The sequence below is a fragment of the Macaca thibetana genome, chromosome 11 (assembly GCF_024542745.1).
Source record: "Macaca thibetana thibetana isolate TM-01 chromosome 11, ASM2454274v1, whole genome shotgun sequence".
Taxonomy (NCBI): domain Eukaryota; kingdom Metazoa; phylum Chordata; class Mammalia; order Primates; family Cercopithecidae; genus Macaca; species Macaca thibetana.
In genome coordinates, this window is record NC_065588.1 from 51,264,028 (window position 1) to 51,289,474 (window position 25,447).

Here is a 25,447-nt window from a genome sequence, read left to right on the forward strand (position 1 = left end):
AATCCCATTTACGATAGGTGCAAAAATATAAAATACCTAAGAATCAGTCTAACCAAAGATGTGAAAGAAAAGGTATAAAACTCTGATGAAAGAATGAGAAAAGAACACACAAAAAAATTAAAAGATACTCCATATTCACGGCCTGGGAGAATCAATATTGGAAAAATGATAATACTCGCAAAGCAATTTACAGATTCAGTGCAATCTATATCAAAATACCAATGATGTTCTTTACAGTAATAGAAAAAAAACTTCTAAAATTTATATGGAACCAGAAAAGGCCCTGAATAGCCAAAGCAATTCTAAGCAAAATGAACAAAACTAGCAGTATCAAACTACCAGACTTCAACATTTACTCCAAAGCCATTGTAACTGAAACAGCACAGTGCTGAGATAAAATAGACACAGAGACCAATGAAACGGAACAGAGAACCCTGATATAAATCTACACAATTACAACCAACTCATCTTTCACAAGGATACCAAGGACATGCAATGGAAAAAGAACAATGTTTTCAGTAAATAGTACTGGGAGAACTGGATAACTATATGTAGAAGAATTAAATCAGACCCCCCTCTCTCACTGTACACAAACATCAAATCAAGATGGATTAAAGACTCAAAATGAATACCTGAAACTATAAAATTACTAGAGGAAAACATTGGAGAAATGCTTCAGGACATAGGTATGGATAAAGATTTTTTTTGTCTAAGATCGCAAAAGTATGAGAAGACAAAGTAAAAAATAGACAATTGGGATTATATCAAGCTAAAAAGCTTCTGTGCAGCAAAGGAAATAACCAACAAATTTAAGAGACAAGCCACAAAATGGAAGAAAATATTAGCAAACTATTCATCTGACAAGACATTAATAAATGGAATATATAAAGAGCTCAAACAAGAACTCAAAGCAAAAAATAAATAATTTGACTAAAAATTGGCAAAAGATCTAAACAGATATTTCTCAAAAGAAGACATACAAATGGCCAAGACTTATATGAGAAAAATACTCAACATTGGTAATCATCAGAGAAATGCAAATCAAACCACATCATGATATCATCTCACCTGTTTAAATGGGTTGTATAAAAAAGACAGGTGATAATAGATGCTGGTGAAGATGTGGAGAAAGGGGAATCTTAGTACACTTTTGGTGGAAATGTAAATTAGTACAGAAACTATGAAGAACATTATGCAGGTGCCTCAAAAAACTTAAAGTAGAACTACCATATGATCCAGGAATTCTACTATTGAGTATATATCCAAAAGAACAGAAGTCAATGTATTAAAGAGATACCTGCACTTCCATGTTTATTGCAGCACTGTTCACAATAGCCAAAATATGGAATCAACCTAAGTTCCTATGAATGGATAAAGAAAATGTGGTATATATACACAAGGCAATATTATTTATCCATAAAAGAGAATAACATCTTGTCATTTGCAGCAACATGGATGGAACTGGAGGCCATTATATTAAGTGAAATAAGCCATGCACAGAGAGACAAATATCACATGTTCTCACTCATATGTGGGAGCTAAAAAAGTAGATCTCATAATGATACAGTGTAGATTGGTAGTTACCAGAAGCCAGGAAAGAGAGGGGGTAGTTGGGGGGATGAAGAAAGAAAAGGATATAAATGCATTTATATCCACTGAACTGTGCACTTAAAATGGTAAATATGGTAAGTAAAAGAAAAGATTTATGTGGCAGGAGACACCTTTTGTTGTTATTGCATATGATTATTGTTGATGACATTGTTATTATTGTTATTCTTGCCCAAAACCATGTGACCCACAGATTTCTAGCATAGAGATGCCTCTGGATAAATAGTTGTTTACAGAAATAAAATAAATCATGAATTAGAGAAAAAAGGCAGGAACAAAATAAACAGAAGGAGAAAGAAAGGAACAGAGGCGAAAGAAAGAGAGGAACAAAAAATGGAATTATTCTAAGAGAGCATATGGAGAAAAATGGAGAACAAAATTCCCTGCAAATTTTAATTCTAAGAACAAGAAGAGAAAAGCCTGTGTGTTTCAGTGAAATATTTATCAGAGAAATATTAGAATAAAGATGAAAAGTTTGGAGTTGGAATAATTGAAGAACTTGATAAACCAATTTCTACTTTTTGTCTCTTTCCTTATTTTTAAACAAGGCTAGAACTGGTATAATCTTCAACTTGCTTTCACCTCCAATACTCTAATAAGATAAAATGAAATATAAATAATCATACTTCAGCTCATTCTAAGTCTGTGGAGATCTTTGGTATATATACTGCAAATGCACACCCACAGAGGAACAAAGATGGCAGAAGGCAAGGAGAAGCAAGTCACATCTTACATGGATGGTGGCAGGCAAAAAGAGAGAGAGTTTATGCAGGGGAACTCCTCTTTTTAAAACCATAAGATCTCATGAGACTTATTCACTATCACAAGAACAGCATGGGAAAGACCTGCCCCTGTGATTCAATTATCTCCCACCAGGTACCTCTTAGAAATTCAAGATGAGATTTGTGTGGGGACACAGCCAAACCATATCATACAGGGAGGCTGAGAGACAACAACAACAAAAAAAAAGGTAAAAACCAACAAAAATGGAGAAAGTCAACTAAGAAAAGAAAGGTGTATATGTGGACTTAAATGAACTCAAGGTTGAGAGTTTCTGAGGTTATAATCAGGAGTCCGTAGGGAGTGAGTGAACAGCAAGATATCCTGCAATAGGAAGTTCCTAGAAAATGTAAAGGAGGGTGAAAATACCAAGCCCAGCCATGAGCTAGTCACAGAAAAAAATAGGTAAACCTAGTCACAGTCTTTCAAAAACAACCTGGGATCCCCTAAAAACACAACTGACAGGCTCTCACATGTAGGCCACTCATTACCATTTTCACACTACATCCCAAGTGCTTAACATAAGATTAGGAATTAATTTCTTAATGCCCTTCAGCTTTTGCAGCTTCTCTTGGGGGTAAGTCTAATTTGTTTCCTATAATTAAAAAAGTTTTAAAACAATTTTATAACCCTCCTACCTCCAAATAGGTAGTAAAATGACTGGCTGCTCTTTTCAGATAATTATCTGTGTATAATAGATTTCTCATTTACACAACTGGACCAGCCATGATAACTAGAATCCTGCCAACATCTTTATAGTGTCTATCCTGCAGCGGTTGATTTCTTGTGTTCTAGAATTCTCGTCTTAACCTGCGAGGTATAGCTGATGTTTCCCTGGACACATGCAATTTCATAATTACTTCCTCTCATACTAGGATCTCTACTACTCACCTACTCTAAGTCTAGCTCTCTGCCAGACCTATTTATTTCTTTAAAACACTAAAACTCTGCTGAATTAACAGAATTATAACAGAATTCATCAGTATCCCTGATGAGCATAGATGTAAATATTCTTCAAAAATTACTAGCGAACCAAATCCAACAGCATATTCAACAAAAGATCATTCACCATGGTCAAGTGGGATTTGTCCCAGGGAGGCAGGGATGGTTCAATATATGCAAATCAATAAACGTGATACATCACTGTAACTATATTTTGTCTTTTAGAAGAATAAAAAACAAAATAAATGTAATTATTTAAACAGGTGCAAAAAAAGAATTTGATAAAATTCAACATCTTTTTATTACAAAAACTTTCAACAAATTAGTTTGGAAAGAATGTACCTCAACAAACTAAAGGTTATATGTGACAAACCAACAGCTAACATTATACTTAATGGGTATAAAGCTGAAAGTTTTTACTCTAAGACCTGGAACAGGAAAACGACGTCCACTTTTACCACTTCAATTCAATAAAATCATATAAGTCCTAGCCAGAGCAATTAGGCAAAAGAAAGAAATAAAAGGCATCAAAACTGGAAAGGTGGAAGTTAAATTTTCTCTGTTTGCAGATGACGTGATCTTATATAGAGAAAGAAGCCTAAAGAATCCACCAAAAAACTATTAGAAGTAATAAATGAATTCAGTAAAGTTGCAGGATACAAAATCAAGATACAAAAATTAGTAGCATTTCTTTTTTTTTTTGAACTTTAAAAAATGAAGTTTATTTATATTAGTTTTTAATCAAAGAAAAACATATACAAAGTTAAAAAGAAATCAAATAATGCTACTGAATTGCTAGTGAAAACTGGCAAACCTTTGCCTTTTCTCTACCCACCCTTGATTTCATTTTTCCAGAGACAACCACTTTTAACCCTTAGCAGTTTCTTATTGTAGTTTTTTTTTTTTTTTCCTGAAAAGACACGTGTATACTGCTTTTACTGGACTTTTCTATAACAGATCTTGATTGACTTGCCACCATTACACACACATCTCTCTTTTCTCCCATCCTCCCAATGTTATAGAATTATTTCTTATAAAATCAGTATCCAGTACTTACATAATTATGACTAACTTTATATGACTAGTATTGTTCACAGTTGAGGTATACAGTGAGTTTTTGAATTTTTATTTTTCCTGGGGTTCATAATTACCTCAGTTTTATTTTCTTAACAAAAGAAAAATTTGCAGATTATTAATTCATCCCATGCTCTCTTGAAAATGAAGGCTCTCTAGTCTGCATTCAAATACACCAGGTACTCTATCAATTTTTATATTTTCAAATATTCTATCTGAGTTCTCCATCTTTGGGCATTTCCTGTTGACTTCTTATTGTTCTCCCCTACCATTCTCCCTCTTTAATACAGTTATATTACTATTTTAGAAACTTTATGGTTACCCTGTAAGTAATAAATGTCTTTTCTCCCTCAACAAAAGACCGTATCTTTCAACTTCCCACTTTTTTTTTTTTTTTTTTTTGAGACGGAGTTTCGCTCTTATTGCCCAGGCTAGAGTGTAATGGCTGATCTTGGCCCACTGCAACCTCTGTCTCCCAGGTTCAAGCGATTCTTCTGCCTCAGCCTCCTGAGTAGCTGGGATTACAGGTGCCCGCCATCACACCCGGCTAATTTTTGTATTTTTGGTAGAGACAGGGTTTCACCAAGTTGGCCAGGCTGCTCTTGAACTCCTGACCTCAGGTGATCCTCCTGCCTTGGCCTACCAAAATGCTGGGATTACAGGTGTGAGCCACTGTGCTTTGCCCAACTGTCCACTTTATAAGGACACTATCACCATTCCATTTACCCTCCTCTCTCTCTTTCAACATTCCCACTTGTATTTCTGGCTGATATTTTAAAAATACGGCAGATGACATTTGCATTCCACTTGGTAACCTTAATTAAGTATGCCCCTAAACAATAAAAATCATAAACAACACTTTTATTTTATGATTGTTTAAATGTTATTCACTGAATAGCCAAACTTTTGCTAGGAAGGAATTTCTTTTTCTTTGGTTCCAAGCTCTTGATTGACATCCTGCCACAGGAGCATTGAAATACAGCCAGCCCATTTTCTTACACTCTCACCATTCATTCAAAATCTTGCAGCATTTTATATTTGGTACTTGGAGGAGGATGCTTTTCCTGTACATTTTTTTTTTCACCTAGTTTCTAATTATTATTGTTTTGTCTTGTGGGATGAAGAAGGATATGCCTTCTACATCATATCCTTAATACCTTCAGCTTCTTACTCCTTCAAATCTTCCTTGCAATCCAATCCAACAGTCCTGAAGTTTACTGGTATTTTTTCCTGAAAATTTTAGCCTTTAGAAAAAAAAATTTTTTTAAAGCGTCCTCTGCCCCTTTTCACTTCCTGAAATTTGTCAGGTGTTTATTTTAAGGTTGCATAGTTTCTTAGATCTTTTCGAGGTTCTTTACTGAAGTTCTCTGTTCCTGGAGTCTCCTATTTCCTCTTTCTAGGAATTGCAGGCTCTCCGTGCTCCCAGAGAAGTTCCACTGGCAGTGAAAAGCCCAGCCACGAAGGGCACCTGAGCCCTCTCGACAGACTGTGGGACTTGAGGTAGGCAGTTCGGCTGCGCCACGGGGGCCCCTGGGAGTCTGCCATCATGCTGTCCCCGGAGGCCGGCAGCTCAGTTGCGGCTCTAAAAGTGTACCTGCAAGCCGATGTTGAGGATCACAAAGCCCACAACGACATACAAGTATTGGAAGTTCATGCATGTCAGGCCAGCTCAAAGAAGGTAAGGAGGGTGTGGGAGAGTCCCTTGCAGAAGACCTCATAAGAGGTGGGGGCCGCAGAGGGGCTTGAGGCCCTGATGGCAAGGAAGATGCAGCCAGGGGCAGGGCCATGGGCCTAGTGTGGCTTCCCGCTCAGGCCCTGGAGCTGAGGTCCACGGACCTCCCCAGGGATGGCCAGGACTGGTGGCAAAGGAAGGCAAAGCAGCCGCTGCAGCTCCGTCCAGTGCAGCATATGCAGGCCCTCCAAACTAGTAGTATTTCTATAAGTTAATAGTGAACTACCAAAAAAAGAAATCAAGAAAGCAATCCCATTTATAATAGTGTCAAAAAACCCAGGTATAAATAATATAATCAAGGAGGTGAAAGATCTCTACAAAGAAAACTGTGAAACACTGATGAAGGAAATTGAAGACACAAATAAATGGAAAGATATCCCATGTTCATGGATTGGAAAAAATAATGTCAAATGTCTGTATTACCCATAGTGATTTAGAGATTCAATGCAATCCTTGTCAAAATAGCAATGACATTTTTCATAGAAATAGAAAACAATTTTTAAATTTGTATGGAAGCACAAAATACCCGAAAGAGCCAAAGCAATCTTGAACAAAAAGAACAAAGCCGGAGACATCACACTACTGAATTTTAAAATGTCCTATAAGCTATAGTAGCCAGACAGCATGGTACTAGTATAAAACAGACACATAGACCAATGGAACAGAATAGAGAATTCAGAAATAAATTTACATATTTACAGCAAACTGATTTTGACAAGAGTGCCAAAAACATACATTGGGGAAAAGACAGTCTTTTCAATAAATGGTATTGGAATAATTGGATATACACATGCAGAAGAATAGAATTAGACCCTTATCTCTCACCATGTACAAAAGTCAACTAAAAATGGATTAAAGACTTAAATATAAGATTGAAAACTATGAAACTACTAGAAAAAAATTTAGGGGAATACTTCATGACATTGGTATGAGCAAGGAGTTTTTGGATAAGGCCTCAAAAGCATGGGCAACAAAAGCAAAAATGAACACGTGGGACTTTGTCAAACTAAATAGCTTCTATAAAGCAAAGGAAACCATCAACAGAATGAAGAGTCAATCTACAGAATGGGAGAAAGTATTTACAAGCTATATATCTGAAAAGGGGTTAATATCCAAAATATATAAGGAACTCAAAGAACTCAATAGGAAGAAAACACAGAACCCAATTTAAAAATGGGTGAAAGATCTGAATGGACATTTTTCAAAAGAACTTTTACAAATAGTCCACAGGTATTTTAAAAAATGCTCAACACCACTAAACACTAGGGAAATGCAAACTAAAACCACAGTGAAATATCACCTCACTGCAGTTAGAATGGTTATTATCAAAAAGACAAAAAAAAAAAAATAACAAGTGTTAGCAAGGAGTGGAGAAAAGGAAAACATTACACACTACTGTTGGGAGTGTTAATTAGTGCCACCATTATGGAAAACAGTAGAAGAGTCTTAAAAAAATTAAAAATAGGAATACCATCTGATCTAGTAATCCCACTACTGGGTGTACAGTCAAAGGAAATGAAATAATATCTCAAAGGGATACATGCACTCACCTGTTTATTACTAGTCACAACAGCCAAAATATGAAATCAACCTGTGTCCACCAATGGGTGAATGAATAAAGAAAGTGTGATGTATATGATATATATAGTACATAAATATATACACACATATATTCACACATACAATGGAATACTATTCATCCATAGAAAATGTAAAATCCTGTCATTTGCAACGACATGGGTGAACCTGGAGAACATTATGTTAAGTGAATTAAACCAGGCACAGAAACACAAATATTGCATAATCTCACTCATATGTGAATTTAAAACTGTTGATCTCATAGAAGTATACAGTATAAGGATGGTTATCAGAGGCTGAAGTGGTTGGGCAGAGCGGGCATGGTGAGATAGTCATCAAATAATACACAATTATAGTTAGGAGGATACATTTCAAGAGATCAATTGTAGAGCAAGGTGACAATAGTTAATGATGATACATGGTATTCTTGAAAAATGTAGAGAATGGAGGTTGTTTGCTCTCACCACAAAAATGATAGCTATGTAAGATAACGCATCCGTTAATTAGCTAGATTTAACCATTGCACAATGAATATGTACATCAAAACATCATGTACATGATAAACTACATGTTATTTATCAACTGGAATACAAATAAATAAAAAAAAATTCAGTTCTACAAAGAAAAAAATAGTTTGATAGAATTCATTAGTAGAAAAAAGAAAGCTAGTTGCCCCAAACCACAAATAATTTGCACTCTGCCTCTAACACAATTTTTTGGATATATTCTAGTTTCACATCTGCCCCATAAACCCTTCTTTTTGGAGAGCAAAACTCTGGAGGCTCAGCATATGTTTTAAATTGGTGCTTAGTATTCAAAGCCACAGTCAAAATGAAAGAAGCTGCCTCTGCTCAGATCACTTGTCCATCTATCTTTCTGTTCTCTTCCCATTAACATTTCTACAATCTCTCCTAAACCTGCCGTATCATTAACATGAAACATTCAAGTGGAAAGAAGCCAAGCAGTAACTTCCTACAATCAAAGGGAGGCTGGGCAGCTTAGGTGACTCAAATAGACATAAATCTTCAATGCTACTCACTTTCAGTGACAATGTGAGGGGCTCTGGCTGAAGTGACAGCAGTGGGTTGCGGTCCTGGCTAAAAGGAAAGATAAAGGTGTTGAGATGAGACAGCTGCGATCTTAAATCTATTGAGAACTGAAATGCCAAGCTTTATCTATTAGGTTAGTGCAAAAGTTGGCATTAGTTTTAATGGCAAAACCACAATAACTTTTGCACTAACCTAGTATATCCCTGTGATCCCCAAACTGGAAGCATCCTAGTAAAAAGAGAGGTCCAGAAAAGTTCCAAAACTAAGTCCTGGTTATTCTGGCTATTTATTTTGGGTATTTCTTTGAGTATTTAGTACATTCTTTCTATGTGACAGGACTGTGTTGGTACTGAATAAGATGATAGGTTCTTTCTCTTCCAAATGCTGAACAGTATTCTTTTGGAATCATACACATTGAATAAATAACTACATATATGAATGTAACAAAATAAAATGAAAGGCCATAAGAAGGATTAAAAATGAGCATAAACTTATACACTATCACAAGAATAGCACAGGAAAGACCCGCCCCCATGATTCAAGTACCTCCCACTTGGAAGTATTAATAAGTAATAAGGTCCCTCCCACAATACGTGGAAATTATTGGAGCTATACTTCAAGATGAGATTTGTGTGGGGACAAAGTCAAACCATATCATTTCACCCTTGGCCTCTCACAAATCTCACGTCCTCACATTTCAAAACCAATTATGCCTTCCCAACAGTCCCCCAAAGTCTTAACTCATTTCAACATTAACTCAAAAGTCCAGAATCCAAAGTCTCACCTGAGTCAAGGCAAGTCCCTTCCACCTATGAGCCAGTAAAATCAAAAGCAAGTTAGTTACCTCCTAGATAAAATGGGGGTATAGGCATTGGATAAATACACCTATTCCAAATGGGGATAAATTGGCCAAAATGAAAGGGCTAAAGGCCCCATGCAAGTCCAAAATCCAGCAGGGCAGTCAAATCTTAAAGCTCCAAAATGAACTCCTTTGACTCCATGTCTTACATCCAGGTCACGCTGATGCAATGGGTGGGTTCCCATGGTCTTGGGAAACTCCACCCCTGTGGCTTTGCAGCACACAATCTCCCTTCCAGCTGCTTTCATGGACTGGCATTGAGGATCTGCAGCCTTTCCAGGCACACAGTACAAGCTGTCAGTGGATCTACTATTCTGGGGTCTGGAGGATGGTGGCCATCTTCTTACAGCTCCAGTAGGTAGCACCCCAGTGGGAACTCTATGTGGGGGTGCCAACCCCACATTTTCATTTTGCACTGCCTTAGCAGAGGTTCTCCATGAGCACCCTGCCCCTGCAGCAAACTTCTGCCTGGACATCCAGGGATTCCCATACTTCCTCTGAAATCCAGGTGGAGGTTCCCAGACTTCCATTCTTAACTTCTGTGCACCCACAGGCTCAATACCACATGGAAGCTGACAAGGCTTGGGGCTTGCACCTTCTGAAGTCATGGCCCAAGCTGTACCTTGGCCCCTTTTAGTCATGGCTGGAGTGGCTGAGACCCAGGGCACCAAGCCCCTAGGCTGCACATAGCAGAGGGACCCTGGACCTGGCTCACAAAACTTTTTTTGGTTGGTAGGCTATTAATTGTTGCCTCAATTTCAGAGCCTGCTATTGGTCTATTCAGGGATTCAACTTCTTCCTGGTTTAGTCTTGGAAGAGTGTAAGTGTCCAGGAAATTATCCATTTCTTCTAGATTTTCCAGTTTATTTGCATAGAGGTGTTTATAGTATTCTCTGATGGTAGTTTGTATTTCTGTGGGGTTGGTGGTGATATCCCCTTTATCATTTTTAATTGCGTCAATTTGATTCTTCTCTCTTTTCTTCTTTATTAGTCTTGCTAGTGGTCTGTCAATTTTGTTGATCTTTTCAAAAAACCAACTCCTGGATTCATGGATTTTTTGGAGAGTTTTTTGTGTCTCTATCTCCTTCAGTTCTGCTCTGATCTTAGTTATTTCTAGCCTTCTGCTAGCTTTCGAATGTGTTTGCTCTTGCTTCTCTAGTTCTTTTAATTGCGATGTTAGAGTGTCAATTTTAGATCTTTCCTGCTTTCTCTTGTGGGCATTTAGTGCTATAAATTTCCCTCTACACACTGCTTTAAATGTGTCCCAGAGATTCTGGTATGTTGTATCTTTGTTCTCATTGGTTTCAAAGAACATCTTTATTTCTGCCTTCATTTCGTTATGTACCCAGTAGTCATTCAGGAGCAGGTTGTTCAGTTTCCATGTAGTTGAGCGGTTTTGATTGAGTTTCTTAGTCCTGAGTTGTAGTTTGATTGCACTGTGGTCTGAGAGACAGTTTGTTATAATTTCTGTTCTTGTACATTTGCTGAGGAGTGCTTTACTTCCAATTACGTGGTCGATTTTGGAGTAAGTACGATGTGGTGCTGAGAAGAATGTATATTCTGTTCATTTGGGGTGGAGAGTTCTGTAGATGTCTATTAGGTCTGCTTGCTGCAGAGATGAGTTCAATTCCTGGATATCCTTGTTAACTTTCTGTCTCGTTGATCTGTCTAATGTTGACAGTGGAGTGTTGAAGTCTCCCATTATTATTGTATGGGAGTCTAAGTCTCTTTGTAAGTCTCTAAGGACTTGCTTTATGAATCTGGGTGCTCCTGTATTGGGTGCATATATATTTAGGATAGTTAGCTCTTCCTGTTGAATTGATCCCTTTACCATTATGTAATGGCCTTCTTTGTCTCTTTTGATCTTTGATGGTTTAAAGTCTGTTTTATCAGAGACTAGTATTGCAACCCCCGCTTTTTTTTGTTCTCCATTTGCTTGGTAAATCTTCCTCCATCCCTTTATTTTGAGCCTATGTATGTCTCCGCGTGTGAGATGGGTCTCCTGAATACAGCAGACTGATGGGTCTTGACTCTTTATCCAGTTTGCCAGTCTGTGTCTTTTAATTGGAGCATTTAGTCCATTTACATTTAAGGTTAAGATTGTTATGTGTGAACTTGATCCTGCCATTATGATATTAACTGGTTATTTTGCTCGTTAGTTGATGCAGTTTCTTCCTAGCATCGATGGTCTTTACATTTTGGCATGTTTTTGCAATGGCTGGTACCGGTTGTTCCTTTCCATGTTTAGTGCTTCCTTCAGGGTCTCTTGTAAGGCAGGCCTAGTGGTGACAAAATCTCTAAGCATTTGCTTATCTGTAAAGGATTTTATTTCTCCTTCACTTATGAAACTTAGTTTGGCTGGATATGAAATTCTGGGTTTAAAATTCTTTTCTTTAAGAATGTTGAATATTGGCCCCCACTCTCTTCTGGCTTGGAGAGTTTCTGCAGAGAGATCTGCTGTTAGTCTGATGGGCTTCCCTTTGTGGGTAACCCGACCTTTCTCTCTGGCTGCCCTTAAGATTTTTTCCTTCATTTCTACTTTGGTGAATCTGGCAATTATGTGTCTTGGAGTTGCTCTTCTCAAGGAGTATCTTTGTGGCGTTCTCTGTATTTCCTGGATTTGAATGTTGGCCTGCCTTACTAGGTTGGGGAAGTTCTCCTGGATGATATCCTGAAGAGTGTTTTCCAGCTTGGTTCCATTTTCCCCCTCACTTTCAGGCACCCCAATCAGATGTAGATTTGGTCTTTTTACATAATCCCATACTTCTTGCAGGCTTTGTTCATTTCTTTTTCTTCTTTTTTCTTTTGGTTTCTCTTCTCACTTCATTTCATTCATTTGATCCTCAATCGCAGATACTCTTTCTTCCAGTTGATCGAGTCGGTTACTGAAGCTTGTGCATTTGTCACGTATTTCTCGTGTCATGGTTTTCATCTCTTTCATTTCGTTTATGACCTTCTCTGCATTAATTACTCTAGCCATCAATTCTTCCACTTTTTTTTCAAGATTTTTAGTTTCTTTGCGCTGGGTACGTAATTCCTCCTTTAGCTCTGAGAAATTTGATGGACTGAAGCCTTCTTCTCTCGTCTCGTCAAAGTCATTCTCCGTCCAGCTTTGATCCGTTGCTGGCGATGAGCTGCGCTCCTTTGCCGGGGGAGATGCGCTCTTATTTTTTGAATTTCCAGCTTTTCTGCCCTGCTTTTTCCCCATCTTTGTGGTTTTATCTGCCTCTGGTCTTTGATGATGGTGATGTACTGATGGGGTTTTGGTGTAGGTGTCCTTCCTGTTTGATAGTTTTCCTTCTAACAGTCAGGACCCTCAGCTGTAGGTCTGTTGGAGATTGCTTGAGGTCCACTCCAGACCCTGTTTGCCTGGGTATCAGCAGCAGAGGCTGCAGAAGATAGAATATTTCTGAACAGCAAGTGTACCTGTATGATTCTTGCTTTGGAAGCTTCCTCTCAGGGGTGTACTCCACCCTGTGAGGTGTGGGGGGTGTCAGACTGCCCCTAGTGGGGGATGTCTCCCAGTTAGGCTACTCAGGGGTCAGGGACCCACTTGAGCAGGGAGTCTGTCCCTTCTCAGATCTCAACCTCTGTGTTGGGAGATCCACTGCTCTCTTCAAAGCTGTCAGACAGAGTCGTTTGCGTCTGCAGATGTTTCGGCTATGTTTGTTATCGCCTTGTCCCCAGAGGTGGAGTCTACAGAGACAGGCAGGTTTCCTTGAGCTGCTGTGAGCTCCACCCAGTTCGAGCTTCCCAGCAGCTTTGTTTACCTACGTAAGCCTCAGCAATGGCAGGCGCCCCTCCCCCAGCCTCGCTGCTGCCTTGCCGCGATATAGCAGACTGCTGTGCTAGCAATGAGGGAGGCTCCGTGGGTGTGGGACCCTCCCGGCCAGGTGTGGGATATGATCTCCTGGTGAGCCTGTTTGCTTAAAGCGCAGTATTGGGGTGGGAGTTACCCGATTTTCCAGGTGTTGTGTGTCTCAGTTCCCCTGGCTAGGAAAAGGGATTCCCTTCCCCCTTGCGCTTCCCAGGTGAGGCAATGCCTCGCCCTGCTTCAGCTCTCGCTGGTCGGGCTGCAGCAGCTGACCAGCACCGATCGTCCGGCACTCCCCAGTGAGATGAACCCAGTACCTCAGTTGAAAATGCAGAAATCACCGGTCTTCTGTGTCGCTCGCGCTGGGAGTTGGAGACTGGAGCTGTTCCTATTCGGCCATCTTCTAAAGAGAATTTTTTAAGACAAAATCTCAACTTAGCTGTTATCCAGGAATGAGGCTCAGGCTAAAGACTGCTCTCTACCATTGTAAAAGCAGGAAAAGTCATCTTCTTTTCCAGAAGCAAGCAGAACTCCAGAATGGAATTGTAACAGCAAAATAAACCTTAGATCTCACCCCAATTTTGGGAGATCAGGGCTTCGCTGGAGAGGATGAAGTTTCTAGACCTCAGCAAGTTGTCCTATCAGTTTGAGCAATAAAAATAGCCCAAGTTGGTACCAGGCACTGATAGGAGATTTGCCACATGTCCAGGGCCACCTCCACTCAGAATTTCATCATGGTTGCCAATTTGTAAACCAAAAACAGTGTCTGTATTAATTTAAATGTTCATTTTGTCAAGGTTGAGGTTGTCCCTAGGAAGAAGAGACACAAGCCATAGTAGGATCTGTGGCCCACAATTTTTTCCAAAGAGGATTTTGAGGGCTTCAATATTTAAAGTGGAAAAAGTGGGCAGGTGGGGAAAGGAGGAAGGAAAAAAAAGGGAGAGTATGTCACATTTTTGTGAGGCTTGGGTTAGCCATCACTGAATCTACCCGTTACATGAAAAGGAAAATGTAGAGGAATAGCCAATTATATATTTGTCTTGCACTTCATAAATCTGTGCTTTGCTTAAGGTAAAGTAAACATAGAGCAGAAGTCAAATATACATTCATCTCAGGGAGGACAGGGGGACAATTTTTAGTTTCCTTTTGTTCCATACCTGAGAAGATAAGCTGTTAATTTACATAGTCAGGGTGAGGGAGGCCCCTTGAGTAGATATATGTCCTCCTGTCTCATTATCTGTTTAGGAACAAAAGGAAAGTCAGCATTTTACATGACTCAGTTTCAAAGCTTTATTTTTTTCCCTTTGGTATAGTGAGTTGGAGTCCTGAGATTTTATTTTCCTTTCACAGGGGTACAGACACACAGAGGATGAAAAGGTTTCAACCATTTTTCTTCTAAGAAGAAAGTATAATAGACTCTCGGGTAGGACCTCAAAAATTGATCAGCAGGAATTAATCATCCCTTTCCACTGCCAATACTTTTACCTTTCTACATGCATATTTGATTTTTAATCACATTTCTCTTTTTTTTTTTTTTTTTTTTTTTTTACAGAGTTTTACTCCTGTTGTCCAGGCTGGAGTGCAGTGGCGTGATCTCGGCTCATTGCAATCTCCACCTCCCGGGTTCAAGTGATTCTCCTGCCTCAGCCTCCTGAGTAGCTGGGATTACAGGCACCCGCCACCACACCCGGCTAATTTTTTGTATTTTTAGTAGAGATGGGGTTTCACCATGTTGGCCAGGCTGGTCTCGATCTCCTGACTTCAGGTGATCCACCCGTCTCGGCCTCCCAAAATGCTGGGATTACAGGCATAAGCCACCACTCCCGGGCCACATTTTTTCATTGCCATGAATTCTTAAAGGTTTTTCTGAACTCACAGCCCTTTGAATTCTATGGAGAATTTTCGTTTGCAAGGATTTCCAAAGCAGAAGCTTTTAGCATCTTGCTCAGTAATCATGTGCTTCCTCATTATTTCTGACAGTTAGTTCCCTCTGGGTTCAGTCTTAACTTTGTTATGCTGAAATCTTAGCTCTTTCTCTCCTCCCATTCTTTGGCAGGGAAGAACATCCGTTCTCCATTCTTTGCAGGTAACAACGTGGCTTAGATATGTAAGCAATGACTCAGTGCCTACTCAGTCTGCTCTTTCTTCAGCTGAGTCATCCTGACACCCACTAGAAAAACTGAAATAGTCTCTTAGTCTTTTTGTGTTGCTATAATAGAATACCCAAGTCTGAGTAATTTATAAAGAACAGAGGTTTCTTTACCTCACAATTCTGATGGCTAGAAAGTTTGAAATTGGGAAGTTGCATCTGGTGAGGGCCTCATGCTGCTTCCAATCTTGTTGGAAAGTAGAAAGGCAGGTCATGCAACAACATATCACATGGTGAGACAGGAAGCAAGAGAGAGAAACCGAGGAAACCAGGCTCTTTTTAAGAAACCACTCTCCCACAACCTTATCTATTCCTATGAGAAAAGAGAGAATAAGAACTCACCTCCACAAGAGAACATTAATCTTTTCAGGACGGATCTTCCCTTATAACCTAAAACCCTCCAACTAGGCCCCACCTCCCAACACTACCACACTGGGGATACAATTCCAACATGAGTTTCAGAGGGAACAAATTCAAATCTACAGCACAGCCCAATGCCTTTTTAAGGCATTTTTAGTAACAGATAAACTTAGACCAAAAAAAAATCTCACCCATCTCTTTGCAACTGGGCAGGATCACTTCTTTCTGATGAACTAGACTCCTCAAGGAAATGGGCCCAGGCTTCCCTCATACTGTTCCGTTGGGTAGCTACTAAGGCCCTACTTTCAAATTGCTTACCTTGTTTCTTTGGGCATACATATGAACAGAAGGGCCAAGTGCCTGCATTCTAGTAGTAATATACATTGAGAAACACATTTTATTCAAATGGAAAAATTGAGATCTATTTCTGTTGTAGGAACTAACATAGAATTCATTTCTGTGTATAAGAAAGCCTTTAGATCTAACGTGAATCATTCCGGCTGTTTTTAAGCTCATTGAATGTGGAAGCATTTCTTATAATTCTTTTGGGGGAGGATAATGCAAGGTAGAAAGAAACCACATGGAAAAATACCTCATGACTAAATCAAAGATTCAAACAATTAATATTGGTAAATCTGAAGTCACCTAGTTGAATATCTTTAGTCTTCATTAATTCATGTATTTAGTCACAGAGAGACTCAGGCATAAAGCACTAATCTTGCCCTTGAGGATATAGTGGTGGACAAAAAAGACAAAAATACCTTCCCTCATGAGCTTACGTTCTACTAAGGAGAAAGAGACAATAAACACATTAAATAAGTAAATATAAAATGTGAAATAGGGTAAGTTCTATGGAGGAAAATTATGGCAGGAAAGGGGTAGATAGAAGATGTGGGCTGCTGCAGGTAGAATTGGAATTGGATGAGAACACTGAGGCTGAAAGATAGAGGATTGTCCAGGGTCAGGCAGCAGGTAGGAGCCATGATGAGACAAGAATCAAGGTTTCTTTAGTCTCAGTCCTGTGTACATTTCTCTACTCCTCCTGCATGTGCCAAGATCAGAAGGCACCGTTACACAGATCACTACATCCTGACTCACCCTGTTGAAAGTAAGTAGGTAAAAATGCAGAACAATGCATTTTTTTCTTAGAATATTGATACAATAACTGGTAAGTTTAGGGAGTGGTGGAATATGAAAAGCGAGTAGCTGTGCCTTAAACTGCAACTTGTGAAAAAATATAATTCCCTGGTATATATTTGACTTATGGTTTAGAAAGCACTCTCTTATTCTTTTGTCTGATCTTCACAGCAATAACTTGAGAGGAAAGCAACCTTTATATTATTATCCCCATTTTAACAAATGAGAAAACTCTCAGGGTGCTCTTGAGCTGTCTCTGAATCTAACCAGAGCCAAATACCTGGGAAGAGTTAACTTGAAATAAACACCCAATCCCTAGATTTTAGCAACTCTGGAGACCTTGTTAAAAATTTAGACAAATTATATTTAAAAGAGTTTATTTGAGCAAAGAATGATGCATGCATCAGTCAGCACTAACACAATTGTTAATATTAGGTGTCAACTTGGTTGGATTGAAGGATGCCTAGATAGCTGGTAAATTATTGTTTCTGGGTGTGTCTGCGAGGATGTTTCCAGAGGAGACTGACATTTGAGTTAGACTGGGAGAGGAAAGCCCACCCTCAATGTGGATTGGCACCATTCAGTTGGTTGCTAGCTCAGTTAGAACAAAGCAGGTGGGAAAAGGTGGGGTAAGCTGGCTTGCTGAGTCTTCTGGCTTTCATTCTCCTCCCATGCCAGATGTTTCCTCCCTTTTCTCCTGCCTTTGGACATCAGACTTCAGGTTCTTTGGTCTCTGAACTCTTGGACTTACACCAGTGGTTTGCTGGGGGCTCTCGGGCCTTTGGCCACAGACCGAAGGCTGCACTGTCGGCTTCTCTGCTTTTGAGCCTTTTGGACTATTGGCTCCTTTCTTCCTGAGTTTACAGGTGGTCTATTGTAGGACTTTGCCTTGAGATAGTGTGACCCAGTTCTCCCTATGAAACTCCCTTTCATATATGCATATATCCTATTAGTAATGTCCCTCTGGAGAACCTTGACTAATACAACACAGAACCAGACAAAGTTCAGAAAGCTCAGCCAAGCATTATGAGCAGTGAACTTTTACAGGCTACACACAGAAGCTGAGTAGAGATATCATCTGACAGCTAGGAATCTGCCTTATTTGGATGTGGTGTGATAAAGTATTTGCCCTTTTTGGACATGATTTGATGATTTGGCTGCCTGTGATTGGTTGAAGTTCAATTACTTGTAATTGGCTTTTGTTACCAAAAATGTTCCAGGCATACTCATTTTCTTGTGTTTTATTTTATTGTACTTTGCAGATATTGAACTTAGTACAAATAGAAGGTTTGTGGCAACCTTGCGTGGAGCAAGTCTATTAGCACCGTTTTCCCACGGCATGTGCTCCTTCACGTCTCTTCTGTATTATTGTACAGCTTGAAGGCGAGGTTAATTAAGTCCTGTTGTGGGATTTGAGGGCCGAAATCTAATTTTTGGAGCTTTATTTAATGTTGGATAATAAAATGCATATTGAGAATAAGACAGCCTTCTGACCTTGCAGGATCTAAGGCTGTAAAGCATCTCAGGGTTGCTGCCAAATGAGCCATGAACTGGGGTGGGTTTTTATATTCGATGAAAAATAGCCTAAACACTAATTGATTTGGGGGAGGTCAGATAAAGAAAAAGGAGATTAACCTTGACTATGCATTTAGCTCCAGCCACCTCTTTAAGAGGAAATTGCTGGGCAGGTGGGGGAGGGCTAGTCATGGAATGAAACTGTAAGTTGGACCAGGTGTGAGGAGGGGAGGTGATAGAAGGATTATGGGGGAGCAGAACCTGAGGAAGAATTGGAGCCTGATTCAACCTGGTGGGGAGTGACCTGAGGAGGAGCAGCCTGGGGATGAGGGGAAAGGTCAGATGGGTCTGTAGAAAAGGAAGATTGAAAAGACTCAGTGATGCTTGGGGTTGGAACTGAGGGGAAAGGTGGGAGGGAAAGAAGGAGGATTTGGGATGAGTTGCATTGGGAACAGAGACTAGGGAGGGACCGATGTGTAAAAGAATGCCTGGACATCAGGCACCTCAGACCATTTGCCCATTTTACGACAAGAATTATCTAGATCTTGTAGGATGGAAAAATCAAAAGTGCCGTTTTCTGGCTATTTGGAACCATTGTTGAGTTTGTATTGGGATTAAGCGGCATTGCAGAAGAAAATAAGGTATTTAGGTTTTAGGTCTGGTGTGAGTTGAAGAGGTTTCAAGTTCTTGAGAACACAGGCTAAGGGAGAAGAAGGAAGAATGGAGGGTGGAATGTTGCCTCTGAAAGGAATGAGGCACATCCCCCATATATCTCCCAACTTCCTGAGCCCAGCACAAACACATTCCTCCATATTTCTTTCAAACTTCAGAAAAACATCACCTGGGAGATCTCCGATAAGGAATGCTAAATGTAGAATGATAACCAATTGTAATGCTGTAACCGAGAGAATTACCTTGTTCCCTGTAACTTTACATATCCTGTTTACATCGGGCTATAAAAAGCAAGCACTCGCGTTGTTCGAGGCCCTCTTGTATGCTGTGGAATGGAGGGACCAAGTTCGAACTTGCAGTAAAGATCCTTGCCGCTTGGCTTTGACTCTGGACTCTGGTGGTCTTCTTTGGGGAACAAACGGTCTGGGCATAACAGCCTCTAGTGAAGGAGGCAAGCCCAGAGAAAAGAGAGGGTAGAGACACAGAGAGAAGGGGTGGGGGTGCTTGTCACCCAGGAAAGTGGTGCTTGCCACTAAGGTTGAAGGATCAAGGCAGGCATCCCCACGATGATCAGACACCTCTAAAATGTGGGTGAATAATCAAGCAGACATCCCCACAGTTATTAAACACCAAAGGAAGACTGTCTTCCCAAGTACGTGACCGGCACTGGAGTTTTGGGTTCATGGACAAAATGTGTCTCCTCTGTCTCTACCAGAAAAGGAAAGGAACTGAAATTAAGAGAAGGGAGAGATTGAAGGATGGCACCAAGATTGAAAGGAGAAAGAGGTTGAGGGGTAGTGAGAGAGTTTGGAGAAGAGAGTAAAAAGAGGCTGCTTACCCGGTTTAAAATTGGTGAGATGTTCCTTGGGCTGGTTGGTCTGAGGACCAGAGGTTGTAGGTGGATCTTTCTCATGGAACAACGAACAGGAGGACGGAGGATTGATCTTCCAAGGGAGGTCCCCCGATCTGAGTCACAGCACCAAATGTCACGCACGTCCGTGTGAAGAGATCACCAAACAGGCTTTGTGTGAGCAATAAAGCTTTTTAATCACCTAGGTGCAGGTGGGTTGAGTCCGAAAAGAGAGTCAGCAAAGGGAGATGGGGTGGGGCCGTTTTCTAGGATTTGGGTAGATAGTGGAAAGTTACAGTCAAAGCAGGTTGTTCTCTGGTGGGCAGGGATGGGTGTCAAAAGATGCTCAGTGGGGGAGCTTCTGAGCCAGGGGAAGGAATTTCACAAGGTAATGTCATCAGTTAAGGCAGGAACCAGCCATTTTCCCTTCTTTTGTGATTCTTCACTTGCTTCAGGCCATCTGGATATATACGTGCAGGTCACAGGGGACATGATGGCTTAGCTTGGGCTCAGAGGCCTGACAGTTTGGATCTGCTTCCCTGCCCAAATCTCATGTCAAATTGTAATCCCCATTGTTGGAGGTGGGGCCTGGTGGGTGGTGATTAGATTGCCGGGTAGAGTTTTCATTAATGGTTTAGCACCATCTCCCCTTGGTACTGTATAGTGAGTGACTTCTCACAGGATCTGGTCATTTGAAAGTGTTAGCACCTCCCCTTTTCTCTGTTCCTCCTGCTCACACCATGTAAGATACCTGCTCCCACTTTGCCTTCCATGAGTTAAAGCTCCCTGAGGCCTCCCCAGAAGCTGATGTTGCTATGCTTCCTGTATAGCCTGCAGAACTATGAGCTAATCAAACCTCTTTTCTGTATAAATTACCCAGTCTCAGGTATTTATTTATAGCAGTGTGAGAATGGACTATATCATTCTTTAAATGAAATACTCTCAGCTCTTTCTGTTCTCTCATGACCAAGATAGCCTTAACTTTCCCCTCAGCTTGCCCAAATAGGTTTCTTCCTGACTCCAGGCCTTTGACCTCTCTTAAGAATATTTGCTTTAGAAAAATTTATGGTAGTTCTTTCTATTTCTTGAGATGTAAATCTTCTCACAGCCTCTTTCCAGTTTTACAACTCAGGAATATCTTTCTCTAGGACCTGAGAACCACCTCTTTGAAATGCAAACATCAAGGAAGGTTGTGCCCCTGTCTCCTGGTTTCTGTGGGTGGGAAGGGTAGGAAACTTGGAATGGGGGCTTTTTCCAAATTGCAAAACTATCTTAATAGGAGAAAGCTCATTTTTTTCTTTTGGTATGGCGAATTAGTAAACACAGATGGTTTAAAATTTTTCCACCCTAGCCCTTTGTCTCTGCCTCACTAGGTATCAGATTTAGTTTGTGCCTTCTCCCCTAATGCTGGCAATAGCATCAGAACAAAATCAACTTCTGTTTATCATGTCTGGTGTAACTTTTTCCTTTTCACTTTTAGTTATGATTTCCCTCAAATTCCCTCAAGTCCCTCTCTTCCTGTCATTTTTTTTGTCTCGTAATTTATTAGGCAGCCAAATAATACACTTCTGGAAATGCATATATCTTACTTCTCCCATCCTATTAATACTAACACTTTCTCAGGGGAGAAATGTGTCCAAGATGCTCTGAAACCTCATACTGCCTAAGAGAGCACTACATGTGCTCAAGCCCTGTTTATTGACAAAACATTTAACTTCCAAAGCAAACTACAGCTATTAGCTTTAAAAACATGCCATGATTAAAAAAAAATTATTTGTATTGTTTTCTGCCAGCAGAAATTGTGTTTTCTTCCCCCACAACGGCTAGGAGAAGAGACTCTGAATCCTACTTATCTCTTTTTCTATAAAGATGCAAAATTTTGGGTAGAAAAAGAAACTGGATTTAAGGAGGAGCCTCCAAGTTGATTTCTTCAAAGGAGGTCTCAAGAAGAAAGATAGGACTCTGGTGTTGTGGAAGATTTTCTGGAATTTAGTTAGGAACACAGGGATGAACAGAGGTATAGAGGGAATCCTACTGTGAGATGAAGCATGCTTTTAGAGCCAGAAAGTGAGATGTCCTTCCTCTCTTAGCTTGGGCCCTTTGAAAGTACTAGAAACAAACTTGTCCCCTAAACTTGATCCTGAAGTCTCCTAACTGCCCTTGGCAATGTCAAAGCTTGGGAGAAAATTAAGGCTTTGTCCAGTTTACTGTGGTCCATATTATATATTTTAATACATACATAGTAGATACACCAGTGTACAGAGAAACAAAATGATGTGCCTAAGGTCTTTTTCTGTGCATGCAGCTTGTGGCAGCATTAGGATGTAGATTCCAAATCGCTCAGTCTGGTCTTCTTTCCCATGTACCATGCTGCCTTTCTCCTGCAGAATTTGGGGGTTTGGAGGACCAAGGTGTAGGGGCTGGATGTTGAGGGCAGTGCAGTTTCCTGCAAGAGGTTGGAATTAGGTTCTTCTATGAAGCCACTTCTGTCAGACCACATGCTGTTGTGGTGGCGGAGAAAGCCTGCAATGGGAATAAAAAGGATACATATCATGCATTTTTGAAACAACTTTGGGTACTGAGGTTAGTAGGAATTTTCATACCTCAGCTGTGGAAATGTTTCTCAGTATTATAAGTGATATTTAAAGTCATTAGCAGCAGCAGCAGCAGAGTCATGTGACTTACGGTTTCTGTTCTTTTCATCATGAGGTGAGATTCCTGCAAGAATTTACCTCTTACTGTTTAATACTTATAAAAGCATATATTTATACCTTTATTCTTTTGTATAGATTGCTGAGCACTGTTGGAGAATATCGCTAAACCACTATCAATTCATGTTCTGCACCTTGAAATGAGTCTAACATTATTCACCTATTCAACTAGCAATGCATTTTCTATTAATAATTATTTCTCGTTTTTTCCCCATAGTAGAATTCTCAAATTTTTACCATTCTTTTCCTGACTCACACTTTTTAGTAATGACCCTACAGGAAAAAGAGAGAAAGAAATAGGCAGAATTTTTCTTGACTTCCTCTCCAGATGACCAATATAACTGTATTGACACATATAATTTTTTTTTCATTTTGTCTTTGCTCTAATCTCAGAGAAATATCTGTCACACTACTTTATGGCTAGCTACACCCTCCAAAAGTGCCTTGGATCTCATCTCATCCCAGTTCTCAGTGACTTCACACCAGCATCATCCCTGATATGGTTTGGCTCTGTGTCCCCACCAAAACATCCTGTTGAATTGTGATCCTGAGTGTTGGAGGTGGGACCTCATGGGAGGTGACTGGATCATAGGAGCAGATTTCCCCCTTGCTGTTCTCATGACAGTGAGTGAATTCTCATGAGATCTGGTTATTTAAAAGTGTGGAGCACTTCCCCCTTCTCTCTCTCTTCTGCTGACCATGTGAATATGTGCTTGTTTCCCCTTCCCCTTCTGCCATGAATGAAAGTTCCTGAGGTCTCCACAGCCATGCTTCCTGCACAGCCTATGGAACCATGAGCCAATTAAACCTCTTTTCTCTATAAATTACCCATTCTCAGGTAGGTCCTTGTAGCAATGTGAGAACAGACTCATACAATCCCTTCCCTCCTAAACCATGGCCTTTCCCATTCTACTGATTCTTTCTTTCCAGGGAAATATTTACTGTATGCTGAAACTTTCCCCATCCTAGAAAAAAATTATTTACCTACTTTCTTTTCATCATTTCTTCCTCACTTTTCATATTAATATTTTAAAGTCTTGTCACCCAAATAAAAATATTCTTATCAAGGTTAGTAATTGTTATCTAGTCACAAATACAACGGTATCTTTGCATTCTCCTTCCTATTGGATATTTTATGGTAAATGTTACTGAAGACTACACCCTCCTTCTTGAGAGAAACATCACTTGGTTTCTATTTGCAACTTTTTTTTTCTAATCAATATTACTCCTTTATATACATTGTTTCTTGATAAATCCTTAAATATTAATATTTCTAAGTTTCTTTTTTACTTCAGATTCTGATTCTGCATACTTTCTTGGGTAAGCTATCTTTCCTCACGCCTTCACCTATTATAACAAGCCTTGAACTCCAAAAACCTCAATTTCTAGATTCCTTTATCCACCTGCCTTATGGATTGCTGTTTGAGTTTGCCCTCCAAAATTCAAGTTGGAATTTAATTGCCATCGTGATAGTATCAAGAGGTGAGGTTTTAGGGAAACAATTAGGATTAGATAAACTCATCAGGTTGAGGTCCCATGATGGGACTGTTGGCTTGATAAGAAGAGGAAGGGAGAGCTGAGAGGGCATGTGCTTGCTTTTTTACCATGTGATATTCTCTGCCATGTTATGAAGCAGTAAGAAGGCCCTCACCAGATGTGGTCCCTCAACCTTGGACTTCCCAGCTCCCAGAACTGTAGTAAATAAATTTCTTTTATAAAGTAAAATAACCAGCTTGTAATGTTCTATTATAGCAACAGAAAACCAATGAAGACATGGGCCTCTTTTTTATAGTATTTTAGAAGTACCTTACACTCACCATGTTCAGATACAAACTCATCAGCTTTTTCTAAATAGTCAAACAAGATAACTAGATATTCTTTCAGTACAGTGTTAATCTTGACTTTCTCTTTACACTGCTATTTTACAATTTTGCAAGGGCAGAGATTACTTTAGAGATTTATGTTGGGTAGAGATGCAAAGAATTTCCATCCAGTGGAACCAGTAATCCGAGAGATAAAGTTTATGCTGTTATTGAATATTAACCAGTTTTGTATCTAATATGGCAATCTATTAAGTTATCTCTCTGTATAAACTGACTTCTCAAATAGTCTTTGGACCAGGTCAAGCATATTGCTGGTACCTTTAGTAATTAATGAGTTCAGTAAAGTCTTTGAACATGTTTATCTACATTTGCATGAGAGTCATTATTTTACCTTTTTGAAAATTATACTTTAATATATTTGCCTTCCAAAGTGTTATTCCTATTTTACTTCATTCTTAATAAAATGATATTTACATCCATTTAATCGCCCAAGAGGAAACCTGTATGCCTTATCTTTCTTTCTGTTCCTTATTCCATTTTTCCTCCCCAAACACAAGTCTAATCGGTCCTAGCTTAGACATTTTACCTTCTAAATATCTCAGAATCTCACTCATCCTCCCCTCCATTCCCACTGCCTACAGCTTATTTCTGATCATCACATTTCTCCTTAGGTTTCTGCAGTCGATTCTTAAATTATTTTCCTTACTCCGCTGGCTTCCTACCCAGTCCATCTCCCATACTTCTGCCAGAATCATCTTTCTAAAAGACAAATTTAATCACATCACTTCCTTTGT

At 39.7% G+C, this 25,447-nt stretch overlaps 3 protein-coding genes across 24 annotated transcripts in view; 2 read left to right on the forward strand and 1 right to left on the reverse strand.

Annotated features, from left to right (window-relative positions):
* Positions 1–25,447, forward strand: part of BLOC1S1 (biogenesis of lysosomal organelles complex 1 subunit 1) — a 1,086,347-nt gene that overhangs the window by 345,372 nt on the left and 715,528 nt on the right. Inside the window, exon 1 of one of the 21 annotated variants that reach the window (XM_050749013.1) lies at positions 1,615–1,618. The exons of 19 other annotated variants lie outside the window; for them this stretch is intronic. The gene's annotated coding sequence lies outside the window, so the exon portion shown is untranslated. Of the gene's footprint in view, positions 1–1,614; positions 1,619–17,848; positions 17,853–25,447 lie in introns of those variants that run through there. One more of the 21 variants, XM_050748997.1, reaches the window with a different exon arrangement.
* TMT1B (thiol methyltransferase 1B) overlaps positions 21,364–25,447 on the forward strand; it is a 686,675-nt gene continuing 682,591 nt past the window's right edge. The window contains exon 1 of the mRNA XM_050749033.1: positions 21,364–21,367. The gene's annotated coding sequence lies outside the window, so the exon portion shown is untranslated. The remainder of the gene's footprint in view (positions 21,368–25,447) is intronic.
* The window catches only part of TESPA1 (thymocyte expressed, positive selection associated 1), a 34,160-nt gene continuing 31,035 nt past the window's right edge, over positions 22,323–25,447 (reverse strand). For both annotated transcript variants that reach the window (XM_050748886.1, XM_050748885.1), the window contains one exon: positions 22,323–22,642. The gene's annotated coding sequence lies outside the window, so the exon portion shown is untranslated. The remainder of the gene's footprint in view (positions 22,643–25,447) is intronic.